The following is a 15,963-nucleotide window of genomic DNA, read 5'->3' as shown; positions in this document are numbered from 1 at the left end:
CAAGAGGCAAGTTCAGGCATTCATCTCAAAGTGCCAGCGTGTGATACGGAAATATTTCATGGAGGTTATGAACAATGGCCGTCCTTCCGGGACATGTTTACAGCCGTGTACATAAACCATCCAAAATTATCACAAGCGCAAAAATTGTATCACCTCCGATACAAAACTAAAGGTCAAGCAGGCGTAATAGTCAAGCAGTTCGCATTGAATGACGATAATTTTAATTTAGCTTGGGAAGCTTTAAGACAAAGATACGAAAATGAAAGAATCTTAGTTGACAAGCAAGTAACGATACTTATGAACTTGCCTAAAATTCAAAGAGAAACCAGTGAAGAATTCATGAAACTAGAATCCACTGTTTCAAATTGTTTGTCGGTTCTATCGACACAAAATATTCCCACTCACAATTGGGATCCTATTCTGGTAAACATATGTACCGCCGCATTACCAGAAAAATCATTACTTTTGTGGGAGCAATCGCTCTCATCAAGAAGAAAATGCCCAACGTGGCAGCAGATGAAAAATTTCTTAACTATCCAATACGAAATTCCGGAAAGAGTAGACAAAAAAGTAGTCAGAACTAAAAACGTTCAACAAGACTTAAATCGAAGCTTCAACAAACTCCAAGCCGGAAGCAACAGTCATTTAAACATAAGCTTTTTTATAACACAATCGTTCACATCTGAACAAAATAAATTCACGTCATGCGAACTATGTTCTGGAGGGCATAAGTTAAAAGCTTGCGAGAAATTTAAAAAAATGAATGTCACTGAAAGGAACAACTTTGTCAGGTCAAAAAGACTCTGTACAAACTGCTGGTCCCACTCACACAATCTTAATACATGCGAAAGCCAATTTAATTGCGTACATTGCCACAAAAGGCATCATTCTATGTTACATCTCAATAACTTTCCCAACACATCTCATAGCAGCGCTTTTTCAAAAAAAAGCCACGGGTTTAGTTGCAACAGCAACTCCCGAAACAAAAACTCGAGAAAATTGCCAAGAGACACCATGTTGTTCAAAGGCATTAAAAACTGAAACGCTACACAGCGAAAATCATAGTTGCGGAACCAGTCACAGCAATAACAACTCAAGTTGAGGAAGTCTCAAATGAGTACCTCAATTCACAATTGAGAAAATTTTGGGAGTTAGAAGAACTCCCCCCCATTTCAATTACCACCCCAGAAGATCAGTATTGTGAAGACTTTTACAAAGCCACAACTACTAGATCAGGAAATGGTAGGTATGTCGTACGACTACCACTAAAACAACAATTTCCAGACACACTCGCCTTAGGTCACTCTCGCACCTCTGCAATACAGCAGTTTGTAAGTATGGAAAAAAACCTACTTAAAAAAGGTGAGCTTAAACAAGATTATGATGGTATCTTAGAAGAATACCTCCATTTAGATCACATGGAGGAAGTAAGCCCATGTGAAAAAATCATAAAAGGCAAATATTACTCATTCTACTTGCCACATCATGCAGTAGTAAAGCCTGAGTAAAAAACAACAAAAGTTCGAGTTGTCTTCAATACCTCACGATCCGCGAGCTCGGGTAGTTCCCTAAATGATATTCTATTTACGGGACCCACGCTCCAACCAGATTTAATGCTCCTCATATTAAATTGGCGTATATACAAATACGTATTCAATGTGGATGTCGAAAAGATGTATCGACAAATACTAGTACATAAAGAGGATCAAGATTTTCAGCGGATTATTTTCCGAAAATCTGCCAATAGTCCACTACGCGACTTTAAATTGAAAACAGTTACCTTTGGCGTAAACTGTGCCCCATATTTAGCCATTCGTACATTACACGAACTGGCAGAAGACACAAAGCCAGAATTTCCACTGGCAACACAAGTCTTAAAAACGCAAACGTATGTAGACGATATCTCGAAGTCTCTCACGACTTGAACTCTGCGGCGCTCTGCTACTAGCAAAGCTAGCTTCAATGGTGCAGACCCACTTTAATATGGCGAAATATAGATTATATTTATGGTCCGATTCCGAGATAGTTCTAGCCTGGTTAGAAAAGCCACCACATGCGTGGAAAACTTACATTTCTAACCGAACATCTGAAATACTTGACCTAGTGGGATCAGTGACTTGGCGTCACGTAGCCAGTGCTGACAATCCTGCTGATCTAGGTACAAGAGGATGCAAACCTCTGGATCTTGCCACCTCCACCCTCTGGTGGAATGGCCCCCGATGGTTAACAGAATCTCCCGATTCTTGGCCTCAATCGCCCATGCGCAACATACTTGTCCCAGAAAGTCGTAAAATCGATGATAAGTGTCGCACTGGATGACACTGACATCCTTGAACGATTTTCATCGTTCCCCCGAGCCCTCCGGGTAGTTGCCTATATGCTCAAGTTTTTAGAGCGGCTCAAACTTAAAGTTAAAGGAGCAACTTATCTCCATTGCGATAAATTGACGCACCAAGACTTACAAAAAGCAAAGGTCGCTCTTATCGCATCAACCCAAACGCGCTGCTTCAGCCGCGATATAGAATTTCTAAGAGAATCGAAGCCTATTGATAAAAAGAGCTCACTCTTAGTTCTAAACCCATTTCTAGATACGAAGGGTTTACTTCGTGCGAATGGTCGGCTTGCTAATTCAAGCCTAACGTACAATGAACGCCACTCTATAATCATACCAGAGAGGTGTCCGGTCGCCACTTTATTTATTAGATATATCCACATACTAATGCTCCACGCCGAACATCGCCGCATGCAACATATGGTCCGCCAGGAGCTGTACATACCCCGACTGAAGCCCCAAATAAAAAAGTGCATTTTCATGTGCAAAATCTGCACTATGCATAAGCAGAAAATGCGATCGCAAATTATGGCAGCACTTCCACCTGAACGCTGCAATTTTTCTCTGCCTTTCACCACTACAGGTGTAGATTTTGCTAGGCCTTTTATGATAAAGGCATCCATGCTAAGGTCTCCTACCCTCATGAAAGGCTATGTGGCTGTTTTTGTCTGTTTCACGACAAAAGCAGTACACCTTGAGCTATGTACGAATCTGACGACGGAGGCTTTTCTGGCGGCTTTTGCTTGTTTTGTCGGACGACGAGGCTTTCCATCAAAAGTCATGAGCGATAACGGTAAAACATTTATCGGAGCCCAAAGAGCCACAGAAAACAATTTGTGGATTTCATGAAACAAGTCTCACCGGACATTGTACAAAAATATGCTCCCCAAGGTATCAATTGGCAGTTTATCCCCCAAGCGCCCCTCACATGGGCGGCTTATGGGAGTCAGCTGTAAAAAGCTTCAAATCTCATTTCAAGAAGCTAGCTGGCAACTATAAATTCAATTATGAGGAGTTCACGACACTCTTGACTAGAATTGAAGCCGTTCTTAACTCACGGCCTCTCGCTGCACTCTCGCAGGATCCCTCAGACTTTACTGCCCTCACGCCAGGGCATTTTCTTAAAGGAGCGCCCATTCTGGCCACACCTGAGCCAGGCGTGGAGTCGCTTTCCTTATTAAACCGTTGGGAAAGAATTAAGATTCTCCATCACGACTTCAGTCGCCGATGGAAAGATGATTATTTAAAGGACCTCCACAGAAGGTACCGATGGAAAATCGCAGAAAATGCGCCTAAGCTTGGAGATTGTGTCTTAATCAGTGACGATTGTCTCCCCCCTACCGAGTGGCGGCTTGGCCGCATAGAGAAGCTCTACTACGGCTCCGACGGTCATATTCGCGTAGTCGATCTCCGTACACAATTGGCTAACGCTAACTAGACCGCTCGTTAAATTATGCTTTTTGCCAACCGCAGATAAACTCGAAACGTAACCGCAACCAATAAAAAAAGAAAAAAAAATGTATGTATATGTATATATAATAGTAAACGCACCTGCTATAAATAAATAGCCACCAAAAACCCAAACCAAAAGGGAAATGTCGATCCGTACGGCGACTCACTCCTGCCACATTACGTGCCACCACCGGCCATCTGATTATATACACATATATATATGATAATTACAATAAAAACCTATTTCTTACCAGGTCAATATGGAAGCCGAGAAGCCCACTACTCCAACGCCCACTGTACGTTCGGCCGTGACTGTTCAGCGCCCTAAAGCTACCCCTGTAGCAGCGCCGCGAACAACCATCGTTACCGCAGCCCACCGAGAGGTTCAAACAGCTCCGTGCAGTGACACGCAAGCACGGGCTCCGGAACCAGCACCACTTCAGTACGCGCTATGTCGCCGCCGACATCGATTGCCACATTGTGGCATATTCAAAGGGATGACACCTCAGCAACGCCAGCAAGTCGCCCAGGCCAACGGGCATTGCTTAAAATGTCTGGCGCCTACCCATCTAACACGCGAATGCACCACCGAGTATCAGTGCCAGGTTTGTATGGGTCCACATCATACGATGTTCCACCGCAATACCGGACCCGACATTGAGCGTCGTCATCCCCCTCGCGACCGTACTGCCAGCCGACGACTCCCGCGACTGCAACCGCGAAGGCAAGCCTTCCCTTCGGAGGAGTCCCGCGCCTGGCGCCATCATCACCATGCCACATCGCATCAGAGGCGCCATCCTAGGCCGCAAGCCCGTCATAAGACAGGTCTCAGCAACGTTGTTGCAACACTGCAATAACTTCAGAGGCTACTAGGCTGAATACGCGCCTAGGGGAGCCAGGATGTACAAATGAGCATCGTCCCCCAGGCATCCACACACACACAGTTTCAACACTTTTTCATCAAGTCGGAGTTACGCGTGTGCGAACACTTTTGAACGGCGTTTTGTCCATCCTCCAGTTTCAACACTTTTTCAGCAAGTCGGAGTTACGCGTGTGCGAACATCTTTTGAACGGCGTTTTTACCATCCTCCAGTTTCAACATTTTTTCATCCCGAGTCGGAGTTATCAACCGCTACAAGCATTTCTTTAAAAGTGAGTTTTACCTCATTGTTCATCCCGAGTCGGAATTATCAACCGCTACTCATTTTACAAGGCATTTTTTAAAATTGTATATAAGAAAAATACAACCGCAATATAAGTACCTATACTAGTGCACGCGTATGCACATTGAAGCAAATCCATTTTTCCAGTTTTTATAAAACCAAACTTGATGGTCATCGAGAAGGTGAGTGTGAAGGTTAAGAATTCGAAGTGCGCCGCAAAGGGTGAGGTAGTGAAAAATACAGATGGCATTCGTTAATGCGAAATATGAGTTCAAAGTTGGTGCAAACGCAAGAGCATCGGGTGCTTGAATATTCGATCAAAACAAATTAAAGGGGAAATTTGATAACTGTATTTCCCGCCAGCGGTAATAGTTTCCATGAGTAAAGACGAATTTCAATTGTTTTTATTAGAGATGATGCATTTTCACTTATGAAGAATTTAATAAAGCTATTTAGTAGCACCCAATTAAGCGCAGAGGAAACTATTTTCAATTACAGATAATCGAGAGCTAGACGCGTATGTACTTTTTTGTAAGGGCATGCACCTGTAATGTCCGGTCCCTTAATTGGGAAGGTGCCGCTGCCCAGCTGGTTGATGTTCTCGTAAAAGTGAAAGTTGACTTCACAGCCGTCCAGGAAATTCGATGGACGGACAAGGACTGAGGCGAGTAGGTCCTTATGGCATTTACTACAGCGCCCATATAAAGGAGCGCAAACTCGGAATGCGATTCACGGTCAGCGAAAGACTCTGTCGCCGTGTCTTGACATTCACCCCGGTGGATGAACGTCTAGCCACAATCCACATCAAATCAAAATTCTTCAACATATCGATGATTTGCGCCTACGACCCGACGGAAGAGAAAGACGATGTGACCAAGGACGCATTCTGTGACAGGTGCCACGATGTCAAAATTATGCTTGGCGACTTTAACGCCAGGATGGGCAAAGAAGGCATCTCTGGCACAACGGTGGGTAAATTCAGGCCGATAAAACATCCCCAAATGGTCTAATCGATTTCGCCGGGGCCCGAAATATGGTTATCTGTAGTACTAGATCTATAGTATGCAAAATTCATCAAGCTACCTGGCTGTCTTCGGATCGAAAAGCCACCAACCAGAGCAATCATGTTGTGATATACGGAAGACGCGTCTCCAGTGGTTTAGACGTGCGTACGAGGTCCTAATATCGACTCGGACCATTGTCTTATTCCAGCCAAGATACGCACTGATTTTCTACTCGAATTGCACTATCGGTATAAGGGAACTGTGGGACGGCATTTCAAACTCCTAACATACAGCTGCAAACGAAAATATTGGTTCTCGGAAAATGCAAAATAACTGCTGGTACGTTGGGGAGTGCCGTGTCACTGAGGTGAGAAGGTGAGAAGGTTGTTTAACATATTTTATTAGAGGTCTTGAACGATAAAAAAATCCCTCCGTTTACATATTTTTTTGGTAAGATTCCAATCTGACCATCTTTCGTTTCCAATTGCAAAACGTCAAAACCTCCTGAACTCGATCAGATCTTTGACAGCTGATCGAGAAATGGCTAGAACTTAGACAGCTGATCGAGTTCAGGAGGTTTTGACGTTTAGCAATACTTCTGGCCATCTCTCGTTTCCAATTGCTAACGTCAAAACCTCCTGAACTTTGACAGCTGATCGAGTTCAGGAGGTTTTGACGTTTACAATTGGAAACGAGAGATGGCCAGATATTTGACAGCTGATCGAGAGATGGCCAGAACTTATTGCTAAACATCAAAACCTCCTGAACTCGATCAGCTGTCAGCTCACTCACTTCTAATGAGAGATGAGTTGGACATCTCTTTATCTCTGCTATTAACTTTTTTGTATGGATGACTTAGCCGACATAATTATGTTGGCTTGTCATAAGCTGTCATAGTTTGTATATTGAACTAGAGACATTGCCAATTCATCGCTTTTTTTTCATTCATAATTGCTATGATTTTTCCAAAAAAAAGTAGTTGGGAATAGCGATAAAGCTCATTTTGATAGATGAAAATGTAAACGAACCTAAATTACAACATTTTGTGTTTTAAATTCAAGTTAAACTTATTACATATATAAACATTTGTTAAAATTTTTTGTGTTAATATCATCAAATCAACAAAATAAATATACACCCAACTCTTCAACGTCTGAAAACCGTGTAAGATGAAAAAACAACTATATTTACTTCGAAAATCCGTGTAAAAAATTTTTCATCATTTCAGATGTACATTCAAATCGTATTCATATGGCATTTTATTGACCATTAAAACTTAAAATACATAATTCATACCGGTGAAAAATTGGTAGATTAAGCAAAAACGAAAAAAAGCTGTTAATCCGGAATTAAAACCGAAAAATTTTAATAAAAATAAGGAAACAATATTTACAAAGCTACATAATTATTCGTAGCTACTTGATAACAAGCGCAATTGTTTGCGACGAACTGAATTAAGGTCGGTATCATCGCTGGAGATATCAATTTAAGCAATGTAATGGCGAAATTCTGTAACCAGTCTCTATTTGAGTCATTTTGAGGTAAAGTCTCAATTTGTGACTAGTTACTATTCGCTAAACAGTCTCTAGCGTTAGTCTCAAAATATTGCCTCAAATTTGAGACCTGATAGCACTGGGGAACACAATTTTTGTTGACTTCGATTTTATACTTGTTTTTGAGTCACTTTTGGCCTCTGAATCCAAAAATAACCTCGTTTTTTGTGGCACATCAACTTTTTAAGCTACTGTTTAACGAGATACAAAATTTATAATAACACACGCTCTTAAATAAAAATATATTTTATTTTTATTTTGATAATATAAATTACGGAACTTATAAATTTTCGTATCAAAAATGTTTTAACTTTTAATTTTAATGAAATTAAAGGCCAACAAGCGGGGCGGCGAGAATACACTGTCGAAGATGATTTAATTTTTGTTGACGATCAAGTTTCCGCACATCGAAGTCACAATGTAGAATCGCGGTATAGAAGCGTAGGTGTCGACCCGGCGCAGTGCTTAAGCGAATGTAGATGTATTGACGGGCGAACTTCAGGTCCAATTGTGTCCAATGAATTGTGAGCCCTTTCCCTTTTTTTGTCCATCCCTTTTGATGAGTGGGTTGATATACAGCTGTGGTGAGTTGAGTTGGTGTTGCGATATGGTGAATTGCACTGTAGCATTAGGATGCGCCAGTTTTACCGAGTAGAGCGGGTGAATGCTTAACTCATTTAAACAGCTACAGAATACCCTCTTTCTCCCAATAGTCATATGAGATATCCTTACGAAACAAAGTAAAGATGAAAAATTATACTGAATATACTGTTCACAAATTGTAATTAATTTGAACAAATGCTATTAAATCACATTTTTTGTAAAGTGAAATTGTCATTGTAGAAGGGATAACATGATTTTCTCAAACCCGGACATCAATATTTCGGTAAGAAATTTCTCTTATAACTCTTTCTGGAGTGTTCAGTTTGTGGACAATCTCGCTTGATGCTCCAACAATAGTCAGCCATCATGTGCTCATCCCATCTTCCCTGATACCGAGCCTCCATAGTTTGCAGGTCTTGGTGGAAACGCTCTCCCTGCTCATCACTGACTGCACCAAGGTTTGTGGGGAAATTGGCGAGATGACTATGTAGAAAATGCAATTTGATGCTCATATTGCAACCTAGCCTTTTGAAACTCTCCAAGAGTTGGTTGACAGTGTCAATGTAGTTCTCTGCTCCAGTATTTCCAAGAAAATCTTTGATAAATGTTTTGAATGCCAACCAAGCGTTCTTTTGGAGTTCTGTTATTGTTTCGATGAAATGTTCATCTTTAACGAGTTGCCGAATCTGTGGACCATTAAATACACCAGCCTTTATCTTTTCAAAAGACAGTCCAGGAAATGCCAAAATTAAATACTTGAAACAGTCTCCTTCAGAGGATAAAGTTTTAACAAACTGTTTCATGAGCCCAAGCTTTATATGTAGAGGTGGGAATACAATGTTCTTCCTGTCGAGCTGTTTAGCTCAGATCTTGGCGGCCAATTCGACTGCACCCAATGTTTCTCACGAGCTCTGCTGTCCCACATACACAAAAAACAGGGATACTTTGTGTATCCTCGTTGCTGACCAAGAAGGAAGCAGACCATTTTAAGGTCAACACAGATGATCTATTTATGCATGTCATATTGCAGCAAATCAATTACTCTCTTTATGTCTTCATATGCTTCTTGTAAACGATCAGAATGGCCGATTGGAATTGCACCAAAGACATTTCTATTGTGCAATAGTACACACTTCAAGCTCCTCTTTGAGCTGTCTTTGAAAAGTCTCCATTCAGTTGCGTTATATGTTGGAATTCCCAACACATTCATCAAACCTTGTACGTTACAGCAATACACAAATCCTGAGTCATTTCGAAAGTATGGCAGAAATTCACTTTCTCTGGATCGAAAGTAGGATACCGTAGCTCTCATACAGTCTGGATGCCATCCGATCTGAAGCTTTTTTGGATAGTCCCAAATCTCGTGCCAAATCATTCAACTCATTCTGATCAAATCCCTTTAGAGCAGAGTCGTCTTCAATTTCAAAGTCTTCATCGTTGGAGTCACTTGAATCATCGTCACACACGCTTCCTTGTATTTCTGATAGGGGTAGTTCTTCGAAAACTGGCACTGAGATTTCAGCTGAATGAGGCACTGGGCGTATAGCCGATAGTAAACTAGGATACTCTATCTTACATTTATTTTTTTTGCTTTAACCTGACGTTTTCACCATACAGAAATAACAGCCACTTGAATGATCTCTGGGCTCTCGCCAACTCATTGGTATACCAAAGTCCACTTTCGCAAACTCTCGACACACTGCTTGCACACCTTGTAAGGGGCCCGAGCATCAGGATAAAGGATCAACGATTTTTATTTTAAAATACGCTAAATAGGCTTGCCTGACAAGTGGAATAATGTTTCTCCTTTGACTTGGAATAGTAAAACTGCCACAAATATAGCAAAACGAATCACACCTTCGACGTGAAATGCCAGAGACAGACATGATCTAAAGGAAAGAGAAGTTGTTCTCAGAAATAAATGTAAAAGAAATCCTTGTTTAAAAAACCGGACGTAACGTATGAGCACAAACAACGTCTCACCACACAATCTCGCGCGAAACTGAACTTGCTCGAAGAGAATGACGCCGTAGGTCACCAACGACAGGTTCATACATGTCCCAACTACTGTCTAGACGATTGTCGTCACAAGCATGAACCTGCTGCTATTCTCCTTCAGCGATATTCACTTATTCCAAATAAAAAAAAATTAAACTTCCGTTTATACAAGAGCGTACCCCGTTTTATGATCTAAGCAGCACACTGCAAGGAGTGGTCTCATTACTATAAGCTGTAGCAAAAAAACTTGACGTGATAGAAGAAAACTGACTTCGGATTTGATTTTAACATGCATAAATAACTCTAAAACAGCTGTAAAATCGGAAGCAACAAAAATTTTGTTTCACATTGTTCCCCAGTGTAGTAAGCAAGTCTCAAAACTAAAAAGAACTCTTGCCTGCCATTTTGAATATACTGAATAGAGGTCATCATAGATATTAATCAATTGTCGATTTTTTATATTTTGTAAGCAACTCAAACACGAAAAGTTAAAAAATAAATCAATTTTACATAAATTTCGTAAATATTCTGAAACAAAGTCGACATATATTTTTATTTTTATTGATAATTATGTTTTTTGACTATGTTATAGAAAATTTAATATTTGTTATCGACATATTTATTTTCATTTAAGTGTAAAAACATCTCTGAATAACGAAATGTAATAGATTTTGTGACTGTCACTTACAGAATAGCAAAATCGTCTCAAGTCTCAAAAATTGTCTCTAACTTAAAATCTCAAATTTAGAGACTTGAGATTGTATCACATTACAGAATCGCACGGTAAATATCATGCGAACAAAATGTGTAGGTAAGAGTTATAGAATAAGTTGATTTCCCAGTTACTACTATGTATGTTCACTTCAGCAATGGTGCTAATATCATGTTCATACCGACACTTAATCACACGATTTCGGCTGTTGAATGGATTATCCCACTAATCTTAAAACTAACTTCACTAACCTTAAATTAACTTCATTGAAATGATTTGAAAGTGATCCACGCTAAATCTCTCTGTGCGACTCTGATTTTGCGCAATCTACTTGTCAGCACTGGAAATCTGTTACATTATCACAGCTGATTTAGACACTACAAAGGAAAAAAATGTAAATTAACAAATTTTTTTTAAGCAATGAATCTAATTTCATCTGAAAATCGACCTAAACAAATGAAAAAATGCATCCATTATTTCTATTATATGGAAAATATTAAAAAATTTTCAAAATACTATATGACAATCTTTTCTTTTGATAAATATTAAGCGATGTGAATTCTTGAATGACAATAACAGCTGTTTTTTGATCTTTCTAACGGCAGTGAGAACAATGTTGGGTTATAAAATGCTTAAATATAATCTAATCCTTTAAATTTTCGGTCTGAACATGGTATAAGTGTGGTAAAAACAATGATAATTACTAGATTAAAAGTTTTTTACAAAAACATTTTTTTTTTCAACCGTGTAACTTCAAATCCGTGTAAAAATAAACCATGTAAAAAAGAGTTTGGTGTATACATATAGTAATTCAATATCCCCTTTACAAATTGAAGAATTGAAACTAACCTTTTATCTACATCAGACATTTTGAAACAAATTGAATATCAGCTGACTGTTCCCGCCCGCATTGCTAACACACTTTGTTTTTAAGCGAAAATATGAAATAAGCTAGGTGCGTTTTATTTGTCCATTATTTAGCTATTACCTTGTAATGTCAAATAAAACACGCTTATTTAAAGCTTTTCAAATGACTAGGTACAATAAAATGTCTACTGCAACACCAACTTACTGGCCAACAGATCGACTTAAAACACCAAATCTTATTGATTTTTTCATTACCAAACATATCTCTTCAAATTATATGTACCCCGAAAACGGTTTGGATATGACTTCTGACCATTCACCAATATATTTAACACTACTCGAAAGTGTTGTTATTAAGAAACCACAACTTACGCTTCAAGGTATTCCTTTATCAAGTACAACATTCTCTAAATTTGAGATTTTACATAGAAACATTTTTTTTTTGTGACTCGAGACGATTTTTTCAATTCAGTACGTGAAATTCACAAAAATCTCTCATTCTAGAAACGAACAAATCTAATCAGTTATCAAATTTTGTTACTTAGAGATGTACATACATATGTATGTATGTATAAAAAACCTCAATGAATATAAACATGTCGAACAATGATGAAACCTTTCATAATGCAGGCAGAAAGCATATTTACTAACAAAATTAAAAATAAAATGTTGACTTTGAATTACTATAGTTACAAAATTAATTTGAAATTGATTTATTTTTTACCTGTTACGTATTTGGGTTGCTTGCAAAATATCCATGGTGTTCTCTATAAATGAAGTGTACGTACATAAGTATGTATATTCAAAATGGCAAACAACAAATTTTACTAGTTTTGTGATCACGCTTTCATCATATCTTTAATATACATACGTTTCTGTTCACGCGTTTGTTCTTGCTTATTAATCTTTGGTATAGCATGTTGGTACAGATCTAACAACATATCTCGAATTGTTTCATGGTATTCAGAGGATCCACGATTTTTTAATAACGTTATTAACTGCATCTTTACACATCTTCTTACTGAACTAGCAAGTGAATCTGTTAGTGTTGGTGGCAGATTTGAGTTGAGATGTTTGAAGGCTTCTACAACTGGTAGCATGAGGCTTTTGCACAATTTCGCAATTGTACAAAGACTGCCAGTGCAGGTTATATAATTTACCGAGGATGTGTGGCTGCATGAAATTTCAATAATATATATATCAATTATATTTAATACTTCTTCTTCCAATTATTTGGGTTTTCTTGTTCTGAAAAGATTCTAATTTTAATTAATATCCATCGCTATCCTAATCATTTACGATTCCTCAAATTTTCTTCGATGGCGATGCAATGGCGGCAATTTTTAACGGATTCATGGTCAATATGTGCATCTCATTCTTACTCTTACAACAGAGTTTTTCCATTTCAAAACAAAAAGTTAGATATGTATAGTAGTAGTAGTAGTATAGGGAGTTGAAACTTTCCAAAGGGGTATTTGTAAATTGGTAACCCCCGTCTTGTAGTGTATTGTTATCATGATTAATGTTATCCCTGATAACAAGGAGAGAGCGGAGCCCTGGGTTTAGGATAATAAAATTTATAAAAATAAAGTAGATAGATCAAAATTGAAAAAAAAAAAATAATTAATTGAAGTTCAATGGAATTGAGTATGCGTCCGTAAACAGGTCGTGGAAGGACTACCCCGAGGTGGAATTTTCGGAATTATATAACAGAGTAGACGACTATGAAGTATATGGTGTCGAGGCGCGAGATATTTTTTTGATGACTTTGAACGGCGTTTAATTGAACAGAAATCGTGTTGTGGTTACCCACTGTTCATGCAGCAGAATCTCTTCAATACCTCGTTTTGTAAATTTCTAAATAAAATTGCACAAGATTTAGCATATACGTCAGCATCAACACGTTCTTTTCGTGATTTCTTGATTTGATCTACATAAATGCTGTACGTAAGTTCTGTTTTTTGTAAGAAATTCTGAATGGTTGTCTGACTTCTTTCGTTTTCGCTACATTCAGAATCCATCTATAAATATAAAGGAAACTAAAATTAGTTCAATTTTTCGTTCAGACTCCAAAAATGAAAATGAATGAATCTATTGCTAATCACTTCTGCACACTATGTAACATCCCCAAACAGCATAGAAGCAATAGACGCCAAACATGTTGAAATTATGAAACCACCCTGAAACGGACTCATATTCAGCTCTACCACGCAATCCATCGTAGCGAAGCTACGAGTACGAGTGTCCGCTACGGAAACGCATAATTTGCTGCGTTCTAGAGAGGAACGCAAGTTCTTCAAGATCGTCATCTATAACTTTACTTCAATAATTGTCTTCGGGTTTACGTTTTTTAACTGAGGGAGGCTATCAGCTTGTAGTGGGTAAAGGCTTCGTAATTCCAATGGCTCACTCAACATTTTGTCGCATCTTAAAAGATGTATTGGAATTGCTGCAGTTCCATTTGTGCGCTCAGTGGATAAACCTTGAGTAAAATAACGGTAAAAAAAAGAGAATCGAAAGGGATTTCTTTCCGAAATACGGATTCCTAGGTTGCGATTTTGTGTGTAGACGGGACACATATAAAAATCGTTGCTCCAACTAAAGAAACGTTTCTTTATTATAACCGCAAAGGATACTTTAGTATCAATGCCATGATTGTGAGTTTTTTTTTTTTGGTTCAATATCATTTTATTTATTAAATCTGCTTTTTGTTTTAAAAGCCTAGCAATAAATTACAATATCTTAAATATATTTAAAAACTAGATACGCTCAAGCAAGTGATTGAGCTGTTTTGGTGATACATTGATCCTTAGTACGCTGGCATATATTTTCTTTTAAGGCGTGTTTGATCGCAGGAATGTATTAACCAAAGGGTTTGGGTGATCTTGGAGTTTAGATATATGTATATATATTTAATTCTGCTGTCTTGTACTGCCTTCTTTACCATAGAAATACCAAGGCCTTTATGGATATTTTCATTACGCATGTAGCATGGTGAACACGTGATTGATCTAAGCATTTTTGATTGGAACCTTTGTATTATATCAATATTAGCTGCACAGGTCGTACCCCACAGTTGAATGCAATACTTCCAAATCGGCTTTATGACCGCATTATATAAAAGCACTTTATTGTCTAGGCTAAGTTTGTTAAAGTTTTTATTTAATAGCCAATTTAAGTTTGCAGCTCTTATCTTCATGCAAGTTATTATACTAGATATATGTTTTCTCCACGTAAGTCTTCTATCTAGGTGAATACCAAGATAAGTTATAATACTTCATTCGCTTGGGGTACTAAAATATGGTTAATTTTTACTGCCGGACACATTTTTGGTCTTAACGAAAACGTAACATGCTTACACTTTTGTTCATTCACATTTATACGTCAGTTGGCTAGCCATTCTTCGACCACCCTTAAATGCTCGGCTAATATTCTTGATGTTATTATGTGGCATTTGTTACGGCTCACTATAGCTGTGTCGTCCCCAAAAGTTGAAGTTAATACATTGTTAGCTGTTGGATGATTGTAAGTTTGGGGACAAATTCACATTTCAAACATCATAATCAATGTTTTGCAGATATGTGACAATAATATGTAAATAAGATATGTAAATGCGCAGCATCCTGTCAGCAATCACTTCTCCCACATACGGAATGTCAGCAATGCTCGTTAATTTTGTGAGAAAAAGTACCTTGATGGTGAACGAAACCCTTGGCCTTTGGGTATTATACATACATACATATATGATACAGAAATTCTCAAAACGCCTTACAAATTTTCAAACATCAAAATCGTTTTATATTTGTACAAGAGATGCTGGAAATGCCCTAGAACCATGGTTATTGACATCATTCCGTACCCTCTCTCAGGAAGCCCAGAAGAGAAATATAATAAAATACATGCAAAAGCAAGAAATATTGTAGAAAGAACAATAAATGTCTTTAAAAATCTATTTAGATGTATTTTGGGGGCTCGTAAGCTTCACTACGAGCCATGGAAGGCATCTCAAATCGTTTGTATTCACTATCGCGTAAATGATGAAATTTTAGAAATAATTCGGAACCAAATATTTTTAAAGAAAATAATGAAATTTTCTCATCAACTTATAATAATGCAACTTCATAAATCTGAGAAGCTATATGTTCAACACTTACAATATAATATATATAATAATGTCCGAAATAAATATTAACACGAAATATTTATACAATTTTATTTAAGTATTTATTTAATTAATTATTTTTTAATATGGCTAGCATTTTTTTTTCTTCCACTTCCA

The sequence above is a fragment of the Bactrocera tryoni genome, unplaced genomic scaffold (assembly GCF_016617805.1).
Source record: "Bactrocera tryoni isolate S06 unplaced genomic scaffold, CSIRO_BtryS06_freeze2 scaffold_133, whole genome shotgun sequence".
NCBI lineage: Eukaryota > Metazoa > Arthropoda > Insecta > Diptera > Tephritidae > Bactrocera > Bactrocera tryoni.
The sequence above is the reverse complement of the archived record's forward strand: the minus strand, read 5'-3'. Positions refer to the sequence as shown.